Source organism: Cervus canadensis, chromosome 4 (assembly GCF_019320065.1).
Source record: "Cervus canadensis isolate Bull #8, Minnesota chromosome 4, ASM1932006v1, whole genome shotgun sequence".
In the NCBI taxonomy this organism is placed as follows: Eukaryota; Metazoa; Chordata; class Mammalia; order Artiodactyla; family Cervidae; genus Cervus; species Cervus canadensis.
Window position 1 is genome coordinate 301338 of NC_057389.1, and position 21931 is coordinate 323268.

The window sequence follows — 21931 nt, forward strand, 5'->3', positions numbered from 1 at the left end:
GGCGCCCAGGCTCCCAGGTAGCCTATGGGCCGCCGTGGGACCCCGTCTCTTGTCGGCCCCTCTTCTGAATGGTTGGTCCATGTTCTGACTGCTCGGGACTTGGTGCTTCTGGGTTGAGTGTCTATTGTAATTGGCTAGGGTCTGTTCTTTTTTTTTTTTATCAGTATTTTTTTTTTTCCTTTGAATTATGGCTGGCTTACTATGTGTTAATTTATGTTGCGCAGCTCAGGGATACACTTGTACACATATATACATTCTTTTTAAAAATATTATTATATAGTTTATCATTGGATACTGCATATTGTTCTCTGCTATGCAGCAGGGCCTTCTTTATCCATTCTACTTACAAAAGCTACATCTGCTGACCCCAGCCTCCCACTCCATCCCTCCACCGCCCCCTCCTCCTCGGAGAGCGCCAGTCTGTTCCCTCTGTCCCTGAGTCCATTTCTGTTTCATATGTGTGTGTGCTCAGGTGTTCAGTTGTGTCTGACTCTTTGCGACCCCATGGACTGTAGCCCACCAGGCTCTTCTGTCCATGGGATTCTCCAAGCAAGAATTCACCACTGGGTGAGTGCAGGCTTGTGGTCACTCTGACCTGTCTCAGACCTCTCAGAGGCATCCACTGGGTGAGTGCAGGCTTGTGGTCTCTCTGGTCTGTCACAGACTCTCAGAGGCCATCCACTGGGTGAGTTCACTCTGGTCTGATACAGACCTCTCAGAGGCCATCCACTGGGTGAGTGCAGGCTTGTGGTCACTCTGGCCTGTCACAGACCTCTCAGAGGCCATCCACTGGGTGAGTGCAGACTTGTGGTCACTCTGGTCTGATACAGACCTCTCAGAGGCCATCCACTGGGTGAGTGCAGGCTTGTGGTCACTCTGGCCTGTCACAGACCTCTCAGAGGCCATCCACTGGGTGAGTGCAGACTTGTGGTCACTCTGGTCTGATACAGACCTCTCAGAGGCCATCCACTGGGTGAGTGCAGGCTTGTGGTCACTCTGGCCTGTCACAGACCTCTCAGAGGCCATCCACTGGGTGAGTGCAGACTTGTGGTCACTCTGGTCTGATACAGACCTCTCAGAGGCCATCCACTGGGTCAGTGCAGACTTGTGGTCACTCTGGCCTGTCACAGACCTCTCAGAGGCCATCTACTGGGTGAGTGCAGGCTCATAGTCACTATGGCCTGTCACAGACCTCTCAGAGGCTGTCCTCTGTGTGAATGCATGCTTGTGGTCACTCTGGTCTGTCACAGACCTCTCAGAGGCCATCCACTGGGTGAGTGCAGGCTCGTGGTCACTCTGGACTGTCACAGGCCTCTCAGAGGCCATCCACTGGGTGAATATACGCTTGTGGTCACTCTGCTCTGTCACAGACCTCTCAAAAGCCATACGCTGGGTGAGTGCAGTCTTGTGGTCACTCCGACCTGTCACAGACCTCTCAAAGCCATCCGCTGGGTGAGTGGAGGATCATAGTCACTATGGCCTGTCACAGACCTCTCAGAGGCCATCCGCTGGGTGAGTGCAGGCTCGTGGTCACTCTGACCTGTCACAGACATCTCAGAGGCCATCTACTGGGTAAGTGCAGGCTCGTGGTCACTCTGGACTGTCACAGACCTCTCAGGTGCTGTCTGCTGGGTGAATGAATGCTTGTGGTCACTCTGCTCTGTCACAAACCTATCAGAGGCCATCTGCTGGGTGAATGCATGCTTGTGGTCACTCTGGCCTATCACAGACCTCAGAAGCCATCCACTGGGTGAATGCATGCTTGTGGTCACTCTGCTCTGTCACAGACCTATCAGAGGCTGTCCGCTGGATGAATGCATGCTTGTGGTCACTCTGGTCTGTCACAGACCTATCAGAGGCTGTCTGCTGTAAGTACAGGCTCATGGTTGTTTTAGTCTGTCATGGACCTCTCAGAAGCCATCTGCTGGGTGAATGTGGGCTCCTGGTCACTCTGGTGCAAAGTTTCCACAGGGCTGTTGAGAGGCACTGGGTGGCTGCCCCAGCTGGGGGCCACTTGTTGCACTCTTGCTGCCCCCAAGCTACGTCTGGAGAAGGCTAATCCCAATGAGAAGCTACTTTCAGACTTCAGCTCACATGCCAGGAACTAGTCTTCCAGCCTAAGCAGGTCACTCGGGGTTTCCTGTGTTAGTGCTCACAGCTCACACCCCTAGAGGGTGGGCTGGATCTGGGGACACATGTCCTCTGCTGCTAAAAGTGACATTAGACTGTGTTCCCAGGGATGGACCACAAGGGGTGATGGGAGAACATCTGCCCTACCTGCTTGGAGGCATTGTGCCCCCAGCCCCTGCCTTCTCCCCATTGAGGTATGGAATGTGGGAGAGCAGGAGGGGGAACCTGGGTCCCCAGTGAGACCCTCTCAGCAGAGCTGGGCCTGGGTCAGGCTTGGAGAGTGTGACCGAGAGTTTGCTGGACAGGACGCCACATTTAGAGGGCCTCCTGCAGTGTAGTTCCAGGGCTACATAGCAACTAAGTGCAGAGCATGGTGGCTGAGCTGACGAATGTGGATCCTGCAGGCTGAACGCTGAGCCTTGAACGTTGGAAGATTGTCTGGAGTCACAGGACGTGCTTGCTCTCTCTGCTGAGATGATCTCAATGGGGACCCAGGTTCCCCCTCTTACCCTCTAGAAGCAATCAAACTGAAGCCACTTTTCATGGTGAACTCTGAGGAACCTCAGGAAAGAAAAGAATACCTGCTTTTCACCAGCCATCAGACTGCAGCCACTCCCCACTGTGATCCCTGGGGAAACTCAGGAAGGAGAAGTCAGGATGCTGGTCCCAGGTGGTAAGGTGTGTATCAAAGGGGATGATTTCAGTGAGATGGCTGGTGCATCTTCCCACACATAGAAAAGTGCTAAGTTCCTTAACTTTTGATGCTGCCCCTGGTTTTGGAATCCTAAAAGATTTGTACTGTATAAAACAACTCTCAACACCTGTATTATAATATTATTATGTCTATCCATATGAAGTAGAGACTTTCCAAAGGACATCAAAGACAAATCTCAACATTCAGCACACTGGCACCAGTGGTGGGCACTCCCCAAAAGATGCAACTAGTGGAGCAATTAGAAAACTCGTCATCCCTTTTCCCATAAGATTGTGGAATGCACGCTGACACTGGGGAATTGTTACGGGGAAGAACAAAATCTGACTCCATGTTGAATGTTTTCCTTTAACCTTTGCTTCCTGTTGGCCTGTTTGCTACATGGATACTATCCATACATAATGGCCTGCCCCAGGAAACCCCGCCCCTCTGCCTCTGTCCAGGACCCCTCCACCTGTGGATGGCTACAGGAGGGAGAAAGTAACACATCTCCCTCAGAGGTTGGCCATTCCAGATATTTGCCAGATTAGTGGCCTTTTTACTTTATTTCCTCACCTCCCAGCTCTGTGTTCTATAATAGACACTGGCATCCAGACGCTGACAAAATGGTTTCTTGGAGATATTAGTCTGCTATCTTCTCAGTCTGCCAGCTTTCCAAGTAAAGTCATCTTCCTTGCCTCAGCACCTCGCCTCTGATTTATCGCCCTGTTGTGAGGCATGCAGAGTGAGCTTGGACTTGGTAACAATCCCACATGCCTTGCAGTCAAAAAATCAAAACATAAACTGGAAGCAATATTGTAAGAGATTCAATAAAGACTATGAAAATGGACCATATAAAAAGATCTGAAACCAAAAACCAAAAGGAACTCAGTGGTTGTCTGAAATATTTAGAAAGGATTTAGTATCCCTCTTGCCAATATCCCCTGAAGCCACAGTAGACAGTTAGGCCCTGTTCATTCAGGACACCCTCTCCAGACCCCAGCTGGAGGTGCTCTGCCCCCAATGCCCTCCTGGGTCTCAGGAGTAGAAGAAACACAACCTATGGGGTCTCCTCTGTGGTCCAGGGGAGCGTCACATCAGCCACCCTGTCTCCCTGCCCTTAATAAATAAGGAGAGTTGTCAGCACCTGGGCAAGTGATGCTGTCGGCACCTGGACTGCCTCATCCTTGTGAGATTTGGTGTGAAGACAACACAAAAGGAGAACCAACCAAGAGGCATCCAGGGAGCAGTGAACCCCTCTTCACAGGGACCCTGTGAGACCCAAGACTCACTCTGCCCACCCTGCTCTGACTTTTGGGAACTGGTCTCTGCCATTCTCTGGGCAGGAGGTGGGAAGGTCCACAGGGCCTCTCTTCCACCTCCTGAGACCCAGGTGGGCACCAGGGGAAGCAGCCCTCCACTTGGGGTCCAGAGAGGGTGTCCTGAGTGCACAGGGCCTAACCGTTCAGTGAGGCCAGCCCTCGTCCACAGTGCACTGACCTGCTGCAGGGTCTTGGGTTCCCTGGCATCCAGCTCCCCCATCGCCAACCCAAGCTTGGTTTCTTGGGAGCCCCTAACTGGCGGGCACCCAGCAGGTGAAAGCTGCATGCCCAGCGAGAAGGAGGAGAAGCTGGTGGGGCAGGGGTCCAGCATGGAGTATCCAAGACCCCTCTGTTCCCCCAGGAACACCCAGCCCCGCCTGCCGTGGCCTTGCTCCTCTTTAGTATGTGTCTTTGTGGCTGATGTTGCCAAACACCTTCCCCTGGAAGAGAAGGCTCCATGACCGTGGAAGGGGTGGAGGTGAGGAGGTGCTGTAGCCCTAAACCCAGGGAGCTTCAGAACTAACTTCCCTGAGCCCTGCACGTACTGCCTGTTACATCTGTACCAACCGAGGCTGAGATCCAGGCAGATTCTCTGTGGAAACACTTTTCTGTCCAACAAGTGAGGTCTTATTAACCCACAGCTGAACCTTGACACGTGGGACGTGCTGTAACTGTGGAGACTACAGGGAAGGTGTTTGAGAGGCTTCTTCTCAGGCAGCTCCCCAAGGCCCCTGGAGTTACTGGACCCAGAGGTGGAGCACTGTTGCTTCTCTCCTCACTGCAGGCCAGACGGTGCCCCCAACCTCACAGCCCTACTCCTCCACCTCCCTGAGTTCAACAGAACCCCCCCAGTCCTCAGGCCAGAGCGTAGTCTTCTTGGTGAGCAGAGTAGAGGCCGGTGGGAAGGGGGGTGGAGGCTGAAAGCTTCTTTGTAGAGGAAAAAGCCAGACGTGTGTTCCCGTGTGTGGTGGCCCCATGCTGCAGTAATTGATGTTCCCCACACAATTATGGGTGGGTTTTATTTTCTGTATTTTCAAAATTTCTTTTTTTTTTAAAACAGCTGCATATTATGAGAAAATTTTTGCAATCAACCATGAGCACTGGCAAAATAAGCTCTTATTTTTTTTCCTTTTCCTAAAATGTCACAGTTTTCTATGGTGACAGATGAACAGCCTCCTACTTTTAAGTATTCATTTAACTGGCTGTGCTGGGTCTTAGCTGTGGCATGCAGGGCCTTCAGTTGAAGCATGTGGGAAATAGTGCCCTGACCAGGGATTGAACGTGGCCCCCTGTGTTGGGAGCTCAGAGTCCTAGCCTCTGGATCAGCAGAGAATGTTGCGATCTCCTACTTAAAGCAAGGTTATTTATTTATTTTCGGCTTGCTGCGTCTTCGCTGCTGTGCGGGCTTGTCTCTGGCTGAGGCTACAGAAGTCAGAGGAAACCAGAGGGCAACCAGGAGAGGCCAAAGGAGAGTCGAGGTCTATAAGGAGGAGAGGCCACACTTCCCAGGAGACCAGGGAATCCCTTTCCTGGTGAGTCTGTCTCAACCCCTACATTCCTCTCCCTGGACCCAGGATTGACTCTCCAGTGACCTAACTGACTTGGCTCCAGAATGATGCCTTCCCAGGGGTTCAGCTATGACTGGACTCCACTACTGTCAGTGATAAGGGGGGAATGAGTACATAGTCTGGGCTTCAGATTTGTTTGGAGAAAAAATTTATTAGAAGAGGAGTCCTGAAAAACCATGAAGGCAATTGGCATGAACATCTCCAGAACACTTAAGAAACCCTCTGCTGTTTATCTACCTCCTCTCCTGTCATGAAAGTGGAAGGTCTATTTAACAAGTAATTCTGTGCTTATCACACTCTTTCTTTAAAATATTTATTATCTATTTATTTATTCGGCTGTGCTGTGTCTTAGTTGCAGCCTGTGGGAGCTAGTTCCGCAATCAGGTATTGAACGTGGGTGTCTGCATTAGAGTCTTGGCAACTGGACCACCTGGGTAGTCTCTCCTCATACTCTTGTGGACAGTAATGGGTCACAGGCCTCCTCTGAGGCCCCCTGAGAACTGAGGCATGGGGTGGCTGCACTAATCCTCCTATGGCTAAGGTGTGGTTTGTTGGTCATGACTCACTCACACTCCCTGCAAACATAGGGCTACTCCCCTGTGTGTGTCCTCTGGTGTCTGATGAGGATGGACTTCTGACTGAAGTTTCGCCCACACTCCCCGCAAACATAGGGCTTCTCCCCTGTGTGTGTCCTCTGGTGTCTGATGAGGACGGACTTCCGACTGAAGGTTCGTCCACACTCCCCGCAAACATAGGGCTTCTCCCCTGTGTGTGTGCTCTGGTGGGTGATGAGGACGGACTTGTGACTGAAGCTTCTCCCACACTCCCCGCAAACATAGGGCTTCTCCCCTGTGTGTGTCCTCTGGAGTGTGATGAGGTTGAAGTTCTTACTGAAGTTTCGCCCACACTCCCCACAAACATAGGGCTTCTCCCCTGTGTGTGTCCTCTCGTGTGTGCTGAGACTTGACCTGTCCTTGGAGGCTTGCCTACACTCTCCATACGTGACCCTCATAATCCCTGAGACCCCTGCCCCCCGTTAGCAATGTGCCTGTGTCCTCTGGATTTAGTTTCTGGAGTGTGCTGGGCTCGTCTTTCGTTCTCTCATGCACCCCAGAACCCCCCATTTGTCCTCCAGGTGAGTAGGAAGAGGCCCTTGAAATCCTCTTCAGCCTTATGCTTTTCAGCAAAGGTTGGGGCCTGGCCTTGGTCTTGTGACCCTCAGGTTTGTCGCTCGGGCTGTGTGGATCTGAATATTGCTGATTTTGATTGCCTGGGCAGGGATCCTCTGGTTGGAGGAGGTGTCTTTCAGATGGTCTCAGGAGGGTCTGAGAGGGGTGACTGCGTTGGGTGTGTTGGCTGAGGAATTTCTGACTGGAGAAGGCCAGAGAGCAGGAGGCACACGGGTGGATCTTGGGCTTCGGTTCTGCTGAAAGAGGAAGCTTTTGGTCAGGTAGCTGGTTTGCCATATTTAGGCCCTCACCAGTAATCACCTAAGTGTTGACAGTGCACGATTTGTCTCCCATCGAGTGTGTCTTTATAGTCCATGTTTCCACTCCACTCTTATTCTCTACATCTACAGAAATCCAGGAAGTTGGTGTCAGGGGCCTTTTCTCTATATCACCCAGATAGGGACCTTACAGCAGCATCAGAGGCAGTGTCTCTCCTGATAGAGCTGGATCTGTAGGGACTTTCCCTGCGTGTAAGTGTCTGAAGAGTCATGTCACAGTGGCCACAGGTATTTACCCTACTGAGGGATAAGACTTGATGACTTAGGTGAAATCTCCTGAGTGGCTCCCTGTGAGGGGAAAGGGTCTATTAAGTTAGGGGCTCCTGGCCTGGAGTTCTCTGCATATGGGAGGCAGCACAGGGGGTGGTTACAGCAGGTGTGGGTAAATCTGACTTTGTGGCTCCTTGTTCAAAGAGCAGCCTTTGTGCCGATCTCTGCAGGAAGTGGGTTTGAGACTGGACGAGACCGAGAGGCCCAGGTCCCACTGACTACAGGTCTCTGGCCCCTGCTGCTCAAACTGGTTCACAAATTACTCCTCTCTCAGTTTCCCATAGATCATAAAATAAAGGCACATCCTTTCTCAAGCCTCACCAGTAGTCATACCTCATTATTTCATTCAGGCTTAGTCCATTTAACGTGCACTAGGAAGCCCTATTTAAAAATACATCTCCAGCCAGATTCTTCACACCCTCAGTCCCAAGCATCTTCAGACAGCCCACTCTCCCCTCATGTCTGGCAATGAACTGACCTCTGAGGGGGGCTCCCCGCTGATGTCTCCTCCCCAAAATGAACCAAAGCATCGTCTTGGCACAGAGAACATGCCGCCTGCAGCAGAAAGCCGTGCAGTTGTTCTGTTTCACCCAGGAGGACCCCTGGGGCCTGCACGTAGACACATGCCCTGAGGTTTCCGTGTCCCGTCCAGCCTCCTTCCTCTCCCTCTGTGTTTCCTCCCGCGACCCCTGGCATGGCCTCTCTTCCCGGCCCTGGGGCTGCAACACTGGCCGCTTCCCTGTCTGGAATCCTTCCCCGCAGGCGTTATCTCTGCAGAGATGCTGCCCCACCGTCCCGCACCACACCCCACCCTCTGCTCACGCTGACCCGAGGCACGTTCCCTGCGCTGGTTTCCCTCAGAGCATCAGCCCCTGTCTGGTACGAAGCCCCTGCTGCCCTAGGGCAGTGGTTCTGTCTGTTTCGGTGTGTGGAGCCCCATCTGGCACAGAGTGTGAACTCACATGACAACAAACTGGAACAGTAACTAAATGCACATCACTGTACATGTGTGCACCCCAATGTTCATCGCAGCACTGTTGATAATAGCCAGGACATGGAAGCCACCTAGATGCCCATCAGCAGACGAATGGATATGGAAGCTGTGGTACATATACACCATGGAATATTACTCAGCCATTAAAAAGAATTCATCTGAATCAGTTCTAATGAGATGGAAACTGGAGCCCATTATACAGAGTGAAGTAAGCCAGAAAGATAAATACCATTACAGCATAGAAACACATATATATGGAATTTAGAGAGATGGTAATGATAACCCTATATGCAAAGCAGAAAAAGAGACACAGATGTACAGAACAGAATTTTGGATTCTGTGGGAGAAGGCGAGGGTGGGATGTTTCAAGAGAACAGCATTGAAACATATATATTATCTAGGGTGAAACAGACCACCAGCCCAGGTTGGATGCACGAGACAAGTGCTCGGGCTGGGTGCACTAGGAAGACCCAGAGGGAACGGGCAGAGAGTGAGGTGGGAGGGGGGATCGGGATGGGGAATACAAGTAAATCCATGGCTAATTCATGTCAATGTATGACAAAAACCACTACAATATTGTAAACTGATTAGCTTCCAACTAATGAGTAAATGAAATAAATACATAAATGTAAAAAATACTAATGATTAAGGAATTCCATTTACTTTCTTTAAATTGGTAGATGTCATTCATAAATTTCCTAGTGTGACTCTTTAAATATCTTTGTCCTATTAATATTTTAAAATAAAATGTCTTTATTTTAGTAAAAAAAAAAAAAAAAAAGAAATGGGAGGGAATAAGGAAGTAAGAGGTAAAGGGCAGAGAGCTGGTAGGTACTAGAAAACTTGCTTTTTGCTTCTAAGCCTTTCAGCAGAAGGTGATGTTACCCATTTTTTTGCATGAAATATTAAAAATTAGAACTAGCATTTTTAATATAATAATTTTTCCTAACAATCATATGACAAGAATAAAATTCTGAGGCATTTTAATTGCAACTCAACTGACTTTGGACTGGATTGTACTCTGCTTCGAAATCGGACCACGGAGGCTCCCACGATGGGGTCGGGTGCTGGAAGAGGGCTGACACTCACCTCTCCCGGCCGCGAGCTCACTCTTCCCCTTGCTGTCCCGCTTGATGCCAAGGTCCTGACCATACTCGTCCCCGTACCAGACCAGCAGCTCACAGCCCGGCCTGACCACCTGGCAGGTTCGGTAGAAGATCTGCCCGTGATACTGGAAGGCCACAAGGTTCTGTTCCTCGTCGTCCCGGGCACAGTTCACATACCTGGGGGCGAGGCCGGGAAAGGGAAAGAAACCTCAGGTGATGAGTGCCCTCCACTCTCCGACCATGCCCAGCTCCTTGCCTTCTGCCTCTGAGGCCGCCCCTCATGTGGACCTTCTATTCACACCTTCGACTAGGCCATGTGAATTCCCATGCCTTTCTCTCCTTACCTACTTAGCCATTTTCCAGAGCCCACTTCCAGACTCGTCTCCACCTGGACTGTCTGTGAGGCTGGTGACTTCCAGCTCCTCTAAACTCTGAATTAAGTTCTCTTCCATCCACAGGACTTGGTGCTCCTTGTCTAACACGCAGCCCTCAGCACTCACCCCAGCCTGCCTTCTCTCCCGAGGCTTTCTCCCATCTCCCCACGTGTATCCAGGGTCCTATTCGCTTGCCCACCCTCTCCCACGGACACTTGGAGAGAGCTCTGATATAGCTTGAGACACGGAACACTAATAGTTTGTTCACTGTCTGCCTGTCCTGATGAAAGAGAGGTCCTCAGAGAATGGCCCCACCTAGGGCCATCCTGCTTCCCATTCCTTCTGAGGTCTCAGGGCCCACTTCTCACTGGAACCAAGCCTGAAGAGGTTGTTGCCCACACAGAGTCAAGGTCTCCTGTATTAGGTTTTCCTGGCGCTGTGTAGTTACTCAAAGATAGAAAAAATAAGGTTACTGTTCCTAAAATCAATTGGCTAATGTCTGTTTGCAGTATGTTCTCCAAAAGGACACGGGTTGTGTGATCTGCTTCAGTAACGAAGTTCATTGTCTAAACTGAAACATAAAGTGCGTGGTAAGTGTCCATTAAGTGAGTTAAAGTGTCCCTAGTGAATCTAGACTCCTCAAGTTGTTTTCAAGTCCACCAGTTTTGTTCAGCATATAGACTTGTATCTTGATGGCACATGCCATATTTTTATTTCCTTCTTTCTAGTGTCTTTTGAAATGAAAGAGCATGATATGGAGGGAAAAGAGGAAGGAAGATGTGAAAGCTGTTGAGGGAGCCGGGTTGAGAAGGAAAGGGGCGTGGGATGGAGGGAGTCTCAATGTCTACACACTGCAGCCTCACTGCACTCACCTCATCCAGTTGGCCCAAGACGTGTCCTTTCCATCCACATACTCGTAGCAGTTCCTCCCTTTGGTGATCTGAGTGTCAGAAAAAGAGATACAAGCTTCCCTCTTTCTTTTATTTGTTTTTTGGTAGGAAGATATAGAAGACCAATTTCCCTCTGTAGTCATTGGTGCTTTTCAGCCTGCATGGATTCACCTGCCGGTCGGACCACACGGTAAGCCCCTTACTCATCATTCCAAGTCTGAGTCTCTTGGTTCATTGAAGGCAAAGGCTCCACAAGGGAGGAGTCACTTCTGTGTGTCTCTACACTATGTTCCCACCTTTCCTCTGACCTTCAGATAGAAGTCCTGTGAATGTGTACCACTGTGTTCCCACCTCTCCTCTGACCTTTAGATAGAGGTCCTGAGTGTCTGTACACTGTGGTCCCACCTCTCCTCTGACCTTTAGATGGAGGTCCTGAGTGTCTGTACACTGTGGTCCCACCTCTCCTCTGACCTTTAGATAGAGGTCCTGAGTGTCTGTACACTGTGGTCCCACCTCTGCTCTGACCTTTAGATAGAGGTCCTGAGTGTCTGTACACTGTGCTCCCACCTCTCCTCTGACCTTTAGATAGAGGTCCTGAGTGTCTGTACACTGTGGTCCCACCTCTCCTCTGACCTTTAGATAGAGGTCCTGAGTGTCTGTACACTGTGCTCCCACCTCTCCTCTGACCTTTAGATAGAGGTCCTGAGTGTCTGTTCACTGTGGTCCCACCTCTCCTCTGACCTTTAGATAGAGGTCCTGAGTGTCTGTTCACTGTGGTCCCACCTCTCCTCTGACCTTTAGATAGAGGTCCTGAGTGTCTCTACACTGTGGTCCCACCTCTCCTCTGACCTTTAGATGGAAGTCCTGTGTTCACGCCCAGGGCACACAGTACCCAGGGCTGACTGTGTCATTGCCGACTGTGTTATCACCATCTGCATCCTCACATGTAGACATGAAGTACCCCCCACCACATACAAGCCATTAGAGGCCAGAGGACAGGGAAACGGGTGCTTCTCACCAGCCAGGCATATCCACTGTTGGCGGCCTCTTCATCGTCTGTGATCTGGCCCTCGTAGGGGCCAAAGTGCAGGCCCAGCGGCAGATCGGACGCCTCGTTCCACACTCCAAGCCCAGCGTCAGGGATGCCCGACAGTCTGATGCTTAACCCAGGGGGCAGCGTGAGGGCTGAGCGATTGGCATGCCCCTTTTCCACTGCACAGTCCTTTACAAAGGTTGGGGGCCCATGGGCAGCACAGCTGTCGATGAAGAAGTTCTGACACTCCTCACAATCTGGAGGTGAGAACAGGAATGAGAGGAGGTATAGTGATGTTGCTGGTCATAACGACCTTCAGAAGGAACTGGGTCATTCATGGCATTTGGCCTCGATCCTGCACCCCAAGTCATAGAGGAAGGGGATGGCCGGGGGACCAAATGGTGAGGTGAGGTTAGTGGACCAAGGCGCCGTAGCCCCTGCTCCATGAGTGGGCCAGTGGGGTCACTCACAGAGGTAGTCGTCATCCTGGGGCTCGCTGACCTCTTGGTACACGTGGCCCTTTCTTTCTCGTAGACTGTACCTCTTCACTCCAGTCTCTTCTTCTGAGTTCTAAGATGGAGAACAGAAGCTAAGCAAGGCCGGTGGGGTCTGGGGAGTTAGTCCCTGTTTTATTGGAAAGTGTGAGATCTCCTACCTGTCCATCTATACACTTTGTTAAAACTTTCTTACATGTATTTTTCAAACTTTTACTTTTGCAATTTTATTTTTTAATGATACATTATTTATTTCTTCTCCACACTGCATGGCTTGTGGGATCTTAGTTCCCTGACTAGGAATGGAACCCACACCTCCTGCAGTGGAAGCATGGAGTCTTAATCACTTCACCACCAGGAAGTCCATTCTCTATACTTTGCTTCTTGTCCCTTTAACTATAGGTTCACGAGACTGAGGCTCCACTGACCACAGATGCCCAGTTCAGTGATAGCTCCCTTCACGTCCTGTTAGTAGGTTTAACTTCCCAACCTTTTTACTTAGGAAATAGTTCACTGACACATCTACTCAGAAAATATATGTTAAGGGCACGTGACACGTAAGGCATTGAGCAGAGGTCTGGTCATAAACACTAACAAAGCTCGGTTCCCATTATCACAGCTGGGTTTATCGAACTACTTGTAGGTGTCAGACTTTTGCATTTAATGTAAGGCTTTCAAGCACTGTATGAGTTATGTATCCTTATCTTCACTTTACACATAGCAATCAGGACATCAGAAAATGTATAAGATTTTCCCAAGGCCCCAGTGCTAACTTCATGTCTCAGATCAGTCCAGCTTAAACCCATGCCTACCCAAAGTCCATGCCACACACCTAGGTCATACTTATTAGTTTTTCTACAGGGATTAGAGGAAGTAATTAGAGGAACTCCCCAAATTTCTCTTACCAGCTTTTTGTCTGGGGTACTGTCCAGGGGTCCTTGCTTTTCTGTGATGGGGCACTGGTTTCTGAGCCTGCTTGGAGCCACTCTTTTTCAGCAATTTTGCTACTCCCGGCAATTCCTTCAAACTAGATTCCTTACTTAATGGTGCCCTGGACATTCTCTTCCATGTGAGTAAAAGACAACAGGCATTTCTTTAGTTCTTTAGGACTTTATGAAGTGTTTTCACATGCATGACTTTAGTTACTACTTTGTCAATTCTTGGAAATACCTTATTTGGGGCCGGGGGTGGGGGGCAGGGGGCCTGAACACTGGAATGTAACAAAAGGACCTATGTGGATAGTGAATCAAAACTAGAATTCATATCTTAAGGTTCTTCCCCTGCAACTTTCTGCATAAAAGTGAGAGCAAAGCAGGGAGAATAGCTGGAGGTCAGGGAAAGAAGAGGGTAAGTGCTCGTAGAGAGATCCGGGGGGATTGTATTAATTAGTGGCCCTTTGATGGACAAGGAAGTATGGAAAATTACAGAGGGGACAAAACACATCTGGAAAATAAGGTGACAAAGCAGTGAGATTAAGAAGAGAAAAGACGATCGGCAGAAACACATTTAGACAATAAAAAAATGAGATGGTTGGCATGTCCTAGAGACAATGTTTGGAATTAAAGTAGCTGGTCTCATCAGTTCTCCTTGAACAAGGCTGTATGACTAGCTGATTCTCCTCAGTTTCCTGATCCATGAATTGATATACAGGCTAATTCTTAATATTATAGTGGACATGAAATTTAATAACCTTCAACAAATTGTTTTGTGAGCTGTTTAATACAGTAAGAACATTTGCGTACATCCCTGGTATGAATTTATTCCCTAAACTGCATCTATATTTGAAGTCTAGCTCACAGATACTATCGTCAGCATTCTTTGACCTTTCTACTCCTAGATGAATGCTCAAATGTGGAGTCACTCATTCACAAAACATTCAGGGGTCCCTCAGGGGCTTTGAGCTGGGCCTGGACTTCTGAGAATGAATGCGGGTGGGCTAGGCTCTCAAAGCTCACAACACAGGGGCAGGCTGAACACATGATTCCAAACAGGAGAGTTGCCTATTAGAGCTCAGAGGAGGAGCTGTTACTGCCTCCTGCAAGAAGGAGCATTTGAAATGATGCCCAGATGATGAGTTTCTACTCAAAAGTGGGTAATGTATGTGAAGTCCTTCTGTTATTTTCTTATTTGTTGCTTTTCAGTCATAAACCTGAGGCTTCTCAGGGTTGCGAGTTGCTTCCTCTTATTGGAGTGGGAGGCTCTGAGGTAGGGATCCTGTCTCCTTCTTCATCTTGGACTGTCCACTGTACAAACTGCCCAGCATGTCCTTAAGCTTCCCTTAGTCAGATGTCTTAGCATATCCCTCCCTAGCACAGCACAAAAGAACTGAGGTTGAAAACATCTCTCAGATGAATGATATAAAGATGTATGAATAAGCTTCATAGAACTATGGAAGTTTTAATCAGTTTTTAAGGGGTTTAGAGAACGTGCATTGGTTTAGATTGCACTACCCATGATACTGTGATCTCAGGCATATAATCAAATGTTTGTTACCTCATTTTTTGGATTTATAATGGTGATAGCTATATACCTACTTATAGGTACTGTAGGATTGATTTAAGGTTTAAGTAAGTTTATTCACATAAAATGCTTAAAGTCTGAAATATTATGAAAATAATGTAACAACAGAACCTCCCACTACTGTTGTTGTTCTTACTGACTGTAAAGATGGTGATGATATCAGACAGTTTGCTAAAGATCCAGGACAGGAAGGTAGCCATCTCCAGGATCTCTGTGTTTTCTCCTGTTCTCACCTGTGATTGGATCCATGAGGAGGATATTTTGGGAACAGGATTTGGAAAATACTCACCTTCTGGTGTTTACTGTGCTCCACTCTGCAGGCCATCAAAGAAGGTTTACCTAAAAAATGATGAGAATCAGTGTTTTGATTGGTAAATGTTTCCAAACTCTGGGTATTCTAATTAAGGACATATAATTCTAAGCTAGAGAGTGACAAAGACAATGATTACCAAAGGAGGAATGGAAGATGATTTCTGTATCATCACCTCCCATGGTTCCACTGGGAGCATAACATAATTATCTTAAAAATTAAAAAAAAAAATATGAAACTTCATCTGTGCCTTATCTGATGTTCATAAAGTATCTAATAAATTTACTAGTCTTTCATGACAAAAGTACTCAACACTGTAGAAATAGAAGGAAGTTACTGCAATATAATAAAGGTCATATATTGAAAGTCTACCTCTAACATCATAGTCATCAGTGAAAAAGATCAAGAAAAGAAGGCAAGGATGCCCATTATCAACATTTCTGTTCACCATAATATTAGAACTCCTAGCCAGGGCTTTAGGTTAGAAATGGAAACAAAAGGCTTCCATTTGGCAAGAAGGAAGAAAAATTATGTCTGGTCCCAGGGCCATGGTTTTATGTGCAGAAAGATCTTTAAATCCACACAGACAAAAATCCTGCACAGCAAGTTGCACTGTACAAAATCAACATTGAAATATCTTTCCATGCATGAAGAATGACCATTCCACAAAGGAAAATAAGAAAACAATCCTATTTATTTTTTATTTTTTTAAAGCTATAGTCAAGAGCTAAATGAAAAAAAAATATTTCTTTTTATTTATTGGTTTGTGCCAGGTCTTTGTTGCAGCATGTGGGATCTAGTTCCCTGACTAGGGACTGAACCCAAGTTCTCTGCATTGGGAGTGTGGAGTCTTAGCCACTGGACAAATAATCTTATTTATAATAGCATTGAAAAGAATGAAGTAATTAGGAGTAAACTTAAGGAGATGAAACACTTATATGTTGAAAACTACAAAGTATTGCTGAAAGGAATCCGACATAAATAAATAGATAGGTGTCTCATGTTTATGGATTTGGAGGCTTAATATTATTAAGCTGTTCATACTACCCAAAGCAATTTAAAGATTCAATGGTATTCATATTAAAATCCCAATGGAAGCTTTTTCAGATATAGGAAATCCATCCAACAGTTAACACGGAATCTCAGAGCACCCCAAATAGGCAAAGCAATCTTAGAAAGAACAGCAAAGCTGGAAGCCTCTGATTTCCGAACATACTACAAAGGTACAGGAACCAAAAGAGTGTAGATTTGGCAAAAAATGTGTGCTTAGTCGCTCAGTCTTCTTGACTTTTTGTGACCTTTTGGACTGTAGCCCACCAAGCTCCTCTGTCCAGGGGATTTCTCAGGCAAGAATACTGGACAGGGTTGCCATTTCCTTCTCCAGGGGATCTTCTTAACCCGTGGAGTGAACCCACATCTCCTGTGTCTCCTGCACTGAAGGCAGATTCTTCACCTGCTGAGCCACTGAGGAGGCTGGCTGGCATAAAGACAGATATGTCAATCAATGGAACAGTATAGACAGCCAGAAATAAACTCTTGGATACGTGGTCTAATGATCTTCATCTAGGGTGTCAAGATAATGGGGAAAGTTTAATCCCTGTAATGAATGGTGCTGGGGAAACAAAATAACCATGTGCAAAATAATGAACATCTCACATCTTGAAGAAAAATCAATTCAGAATGGATGAAAGACCTAAATGCAAGACTTGCTAAGACTCTTAGAAGAAAACAAGGGTGAAGCTTCAGGACATTGAATCAGCAATGATTTCTTAGATATGTTACCAAGTGCACAAGTATTAGTAACAAAGTAAAAATAGACAAATGAGATTAATCTTAAAACCTCTGTGCAGCAAATGACACAGTGAACAGAGTTGAAAAGGCCTCCTATAGGATGGTAGAAAATATTTGTAAAATATGCATCTGATAAGGGGTTACTAAGCATACACCAGTGTGAAGGCTACCTACAAGCCAGGAAGAGAAACTGATTGACCATGATGGCACCTTGATATCAAATTTCCATGCTCCAGACTTGTAAGAAAACAAATTTCTGTGGTTTAAGGAATGCAGTCTGCTTTGTTATGGCAGTCTGAGCTGACTAACAGTGAGAAAAGGAGTTGAATAGACATTTCTCCAGAGAAAATACACAAATGGCCAACAAACATATGAAAAGATGCTCAATATTATTAATCAATAGGGAAATACAAATTGAAACCTTCTGTGATGGGCAATATGTCTAAGAAGACAATAGCAAGTTTGGTAAGGATATGGATAAATTGGAACCCTTATACACTACTGTTGGCAATGTAAAATGTTGCAAGCTTTCTAGAAAACAGTATGGAGTTTCCACAGAAAATTAGAACCGTTGTATGATCTAGCAATCCCACTCAAGAGTGTATTTCCATAAAGAATTGAAACCAAGATATTGAATAAATAGTGGGCACATGTATGGTCACTGCTGCATTATTCCCAATGGGCAAGATGTGTAAGCAATCTAAATGTTCATTGGTGGATAAAAGATAAATATTTTATATAAGAAATATGTTATAGCTCTTATATCCACATGCACACAATGGAATGTTTCAAAGCCTTAAAAACGAATTCTGTCATATGCTCCGTCATGGAAGGGCCTTGATGATATTATACTAAGTGAAATGAACCAATCAAAAAAGACAAATATTGCCTGATTCCACTTCCATGAGGTATCTAAAGTAATCAAATCCATGGAAACAGAAAATAAAATTGTGGTTGCCAAGGGCTGTGAGGAGGAAGGATTGGAGAATTGTTACTCAGTGGGTTAGGGCTTCAGTCACGCAAGATGTAACATTTCTACAGATTTGTGGTACAGCAATGTGTATATATATCCCCGGTGGCTCAGCGGTAAAAAATCCACCTGCAATGCAGGAGATGCAACAGATGCAGGCCCAGTTCCTGGGTTGGGAAGATCACCTGGAGCAGGAGATGGCAACCCACACCAGGATCCTTGCCTAGAGAATCCCATGGACAGAGGAGCCTGGTGGGCTACAGTCTATGGGTACGCAGAGTCAGACATGACTGAAAGATTAGCACTATGGTCACTAACACTAATGTGTACATAGTTAGCAACAGTGTGCCATACACTCAGAAATTGTTAAAAAGGTAAATAAGGACGTGCAGGTGTATGGTGAACCGAGGAGTATGTATTCCCTATGAAGAATCTCTCCTTATGTCAAAACCTTTGCAGACAACCAAATGTTTGGTTTTCATGTTCCTTTCCCTAGTTTAAATAACCTAAGGGAACAGAGGGACTTCCCTGGTGCACAGTGGATGAGAATCTGCCTGCCAATGCAGAGGACACAGGTTCGATGGCTGGTCCAGGAAGATTCCACTTTCTTCGGGGCAGCTGAGCCTGTGTGTCACAAGCTACAGAGCCTGTACATGCTCTGCAACGAGAAGACACTCACCGCCACCAGAGAAAGCCCATGGACAGCAACAAAGACCCAGTGCAGCCAAAACTAAATAAATAATTTTTAAAAATCTGGGAGAACAGAAATCCATAGATGGAGAATCATAGAACTGTCTAAATTGTTTTCTCCAGTCTAGGCAGATTAACTCTTCTAAACTCTTTGAGCAGCAAAAGAGGAAGTGAGCGCTCACTTCTATTTTATAATAAGTGTACTTCATTTTATTTACCTGATGCCATCTCTGGTCAGTGAAATTTGGGAAAGATCATGGAGAATAAATAGTTCTCTCCAACCCTTTCCCAGAATCAAAATACAGAATTAGTTTAACCTTAGGGTAAAAAGATCATGGGTTTTCTTTTATATACATACATAAATAATGTATCTTGACATAATATGTTAATTACTTCCTTTTCGAAGAGATTTAATCCAATAACCAATGAGATTAGTATTAAATCTGTTTGGTGAATTTATTTCTAAGGTTTCTTTAACTGCCTTTCACTAAGAATGTTTAGCAAAAATAATTATTTTTTAAAAAGAATGATAAATTTTAACCATAAAACTTTTGAGAATTACACGGGAAAACCTATACATTCATCTTCATTCAGGCTTATGTAAATATTTGGTCACAACCACTTTGGAATGCTGAAAATTATGTTTTCCTTGCTAATGGCTGAGATGAAGTTGAGACCTAAGCCCAGGCTGGTTTCAGGAAGACACCTCCAAATCCTCCTGGCCTCTCACCTTGCTGCCTTGGTGTCCATTCTTCATCAGAATCCTCAGTGTCATCTACCTGGGGCTTGATGACCTGCCTGCGGTGATGCATGAAATCTGGTTGAGTGGCTCTGAAACCTGGAAAGAAGAAAAATATTTCTTCTAAGAAGGAGAAACACAGCACAGAAGCAATGGAAAGTGTCACAAAGTCAGGGAATCAGTGGGATGGGCTGGGAGAATCTAGAACAAGACAAGAGGGTCAACCTCCCTCTGGTACAGAAGTGTAAACATTTCCTCCAGGTTAGTCTCCACACAAAAGGGAACTGTGAGCAGATGCAGCCACCTAAGAGTCAGCAAGTGAACACTGAGGGTGAAGACCTGTTTCATGTTTCCCAGGCTCACAGGCACCCAACACTTCCTGTTACCTATAGCAACCAGCGCTTTGTAGTTTCTTTTCATATTCCTATATCGGATTTTTTCCCATTCTCCCATCTCTTCCCATTCTTCCTTGGAGAAGTATACAGAGATGTCTTTGAAAGCATCTTTGTCCTAAGGAAAATAATAGATTTCATCAGTGATTTACTAATCTAAGTCAGACCTTAGCGCTGGGCCTTCTCCTCCACCTTTTGTGCAGGGAGTAGCCTGAAGCTACTGGATGGTCTGTGTGAAACAGGGATGAAGGCTTTCCTTCCCGACTGTGTCCTGCTTACCTGGACAAACACTGAGCATTTTCCTAACTCTCCCTGGACACAGGGCAGTTGACGAAGCTAGTGTCCTGTTTTTTTCCCACTCCACCCCCACCATCTCAGGCAGGACCAGGCATTCCCATCCTGTGTACAGTCACAGGGAAGTTCACTCAGCTGCCCAGGCAAGCAGTCTGTGGTGCTTCAGGGACCAGACCATGCCCTTCCTATAGAGCTGGCTTAGAGCCCAGCTTTGCTGCCTCTACCTCTCACCGTGGGCTTCCACTCTGTTCTCCTGGCATCTCCCTCAGTGCTCTCCTCTGGAGACCTGTTCGGCCTCATGGCCATTGGAGTGCTCAAGGCCAAGGTGCCTGTGGAAGAAGCAGGTGCTGAGATAGCCCAGAGCAGTGTCCAGAGCCTGGTCTGTCTTCCTTGGGTGGAGTGTCCAGGGCAGGAAGGTGAGGGGAAAGTCAGGGTGAGGGTATTGTTGGGATGGACTGATCCTGACTAGATATGACAGATCAGCCTAATGTGAACTAGATTTGGTTTCTTTGGTTCCCTACAATTCAGCCCCTCTGAGGGAAGGCACTGGGAGGGATGTGTCTGGGGTGATGGAGGGATTCTCGAGGAGACCCGGAAACCCCTAACTGCTGAACTGGGGTCAGGCTGAAATCAGGGCTCTGTTCCAGTGCAGCAGAGGGAATGTTTCTCCAAGAAGGGTTTTGAGGATCTCCTCCTGGACACTCAGAAAAATCTGGGCATAACATAGGTTCTACATCTAACGGACAGGTCGCTCGGCTTGAGGAGATCTGGGTCCCACGGGCTGAAGTAACTGGGGTCCTCAGACAGAGGGGACTGGGGATCTTTTGTCTGATGTAGAATGCGCAGGGTGAGAAAACTTGGGATCTGTGAGGCTGAGGAAATCGGGGGTTTCTTATTAAGGGACGTGAAGTCTCCGACAGGCTGGACAGTTATGCTCTTGAGGAGGAAGAGTTTTAAGGGCTCCCAGGCGGAGGGATTCAGGGTCTGCGAGGTTGAGGAAATTTGGTGTCTCTGCGGGTGGTATTTTTAGGGTGCCTCAGGCTGAGGGGAACTGGGCTTAATCTAGGTATTTGAGGGTCGCAGCACTAAGGGGTTTGTTGTTTCTGTGCGTGAAGGGACTTGTAATCCCTGAAGCTGACGAGACCAAGCACCCTTCAGATTAGGACTCAGGTTACTCAAAGTTGACAGGATTTCGGGCCTCCCACCCTGGAATTTGAAGCCATTAGGCTAAAGGGTTATCAGGGCTGCGCAGGGCGCGTTCCCATCAGCCTCCCGGCTGTCCTGCCACGCTGCCCACCCTGTCCCCAGGAGCGGGAGAGGTTCAGCGACGTCCAGTCCTTCCGTGCTGAGGTGAAGTGAAGGGCCAGCAGCCTGCCTGTACCCTGTCAGGCACAAGCGACCAATCGGCGTTGGGACTGAGGCAGTCTGGCCAATAGGCGCCCGGAGTGTGGGGAGCGCGATGGAGGCCCCGCCCCACCATTCGGGGATTGGCTGCTCTGTGGGCGTGTCTGTCAAGCCTCCAGCGCGCATGCGCATCGTGGCTGGTTTCTTTGTTTTCATGCATGGCCTCTTAGGCTTGGATCCTCAAGTGGGCGGGTTGTCCTCAGGCTGAATGTTTCTTTCCAGTGCCCTCAAGTGGTATATCGGCTCCACCAGACTTTAACCGTGCTCCCGGAGTTTATCCTAGGCCCACATGTGCCCTACCTTGTCAAATCCAGTTTTGTCAAGAACTCTATGTGGTGAATACTGCATTGTTCAAGGGAAAACGGTGTAATTAACTATATTCGGATGAGACACAAGATAAACACCCTATGGTCAAAGATTTAAACACAACGCATGGAATAAG

At 47.3% G+C, this 21931-nt stretch overlaps 1 pseudogene; it reads right to left on the reverse strand.

The window, feature by feature from the left end:
* Positions 1-6273: 6273 nt before the first annotated feature.
* LOC122439455 lies at positions 6274-20385 on the reverse strand (annotated as a pseudogene).
* Between the last annotated feature and the right edge of the window lie 1546 nt (positions 20386-21931).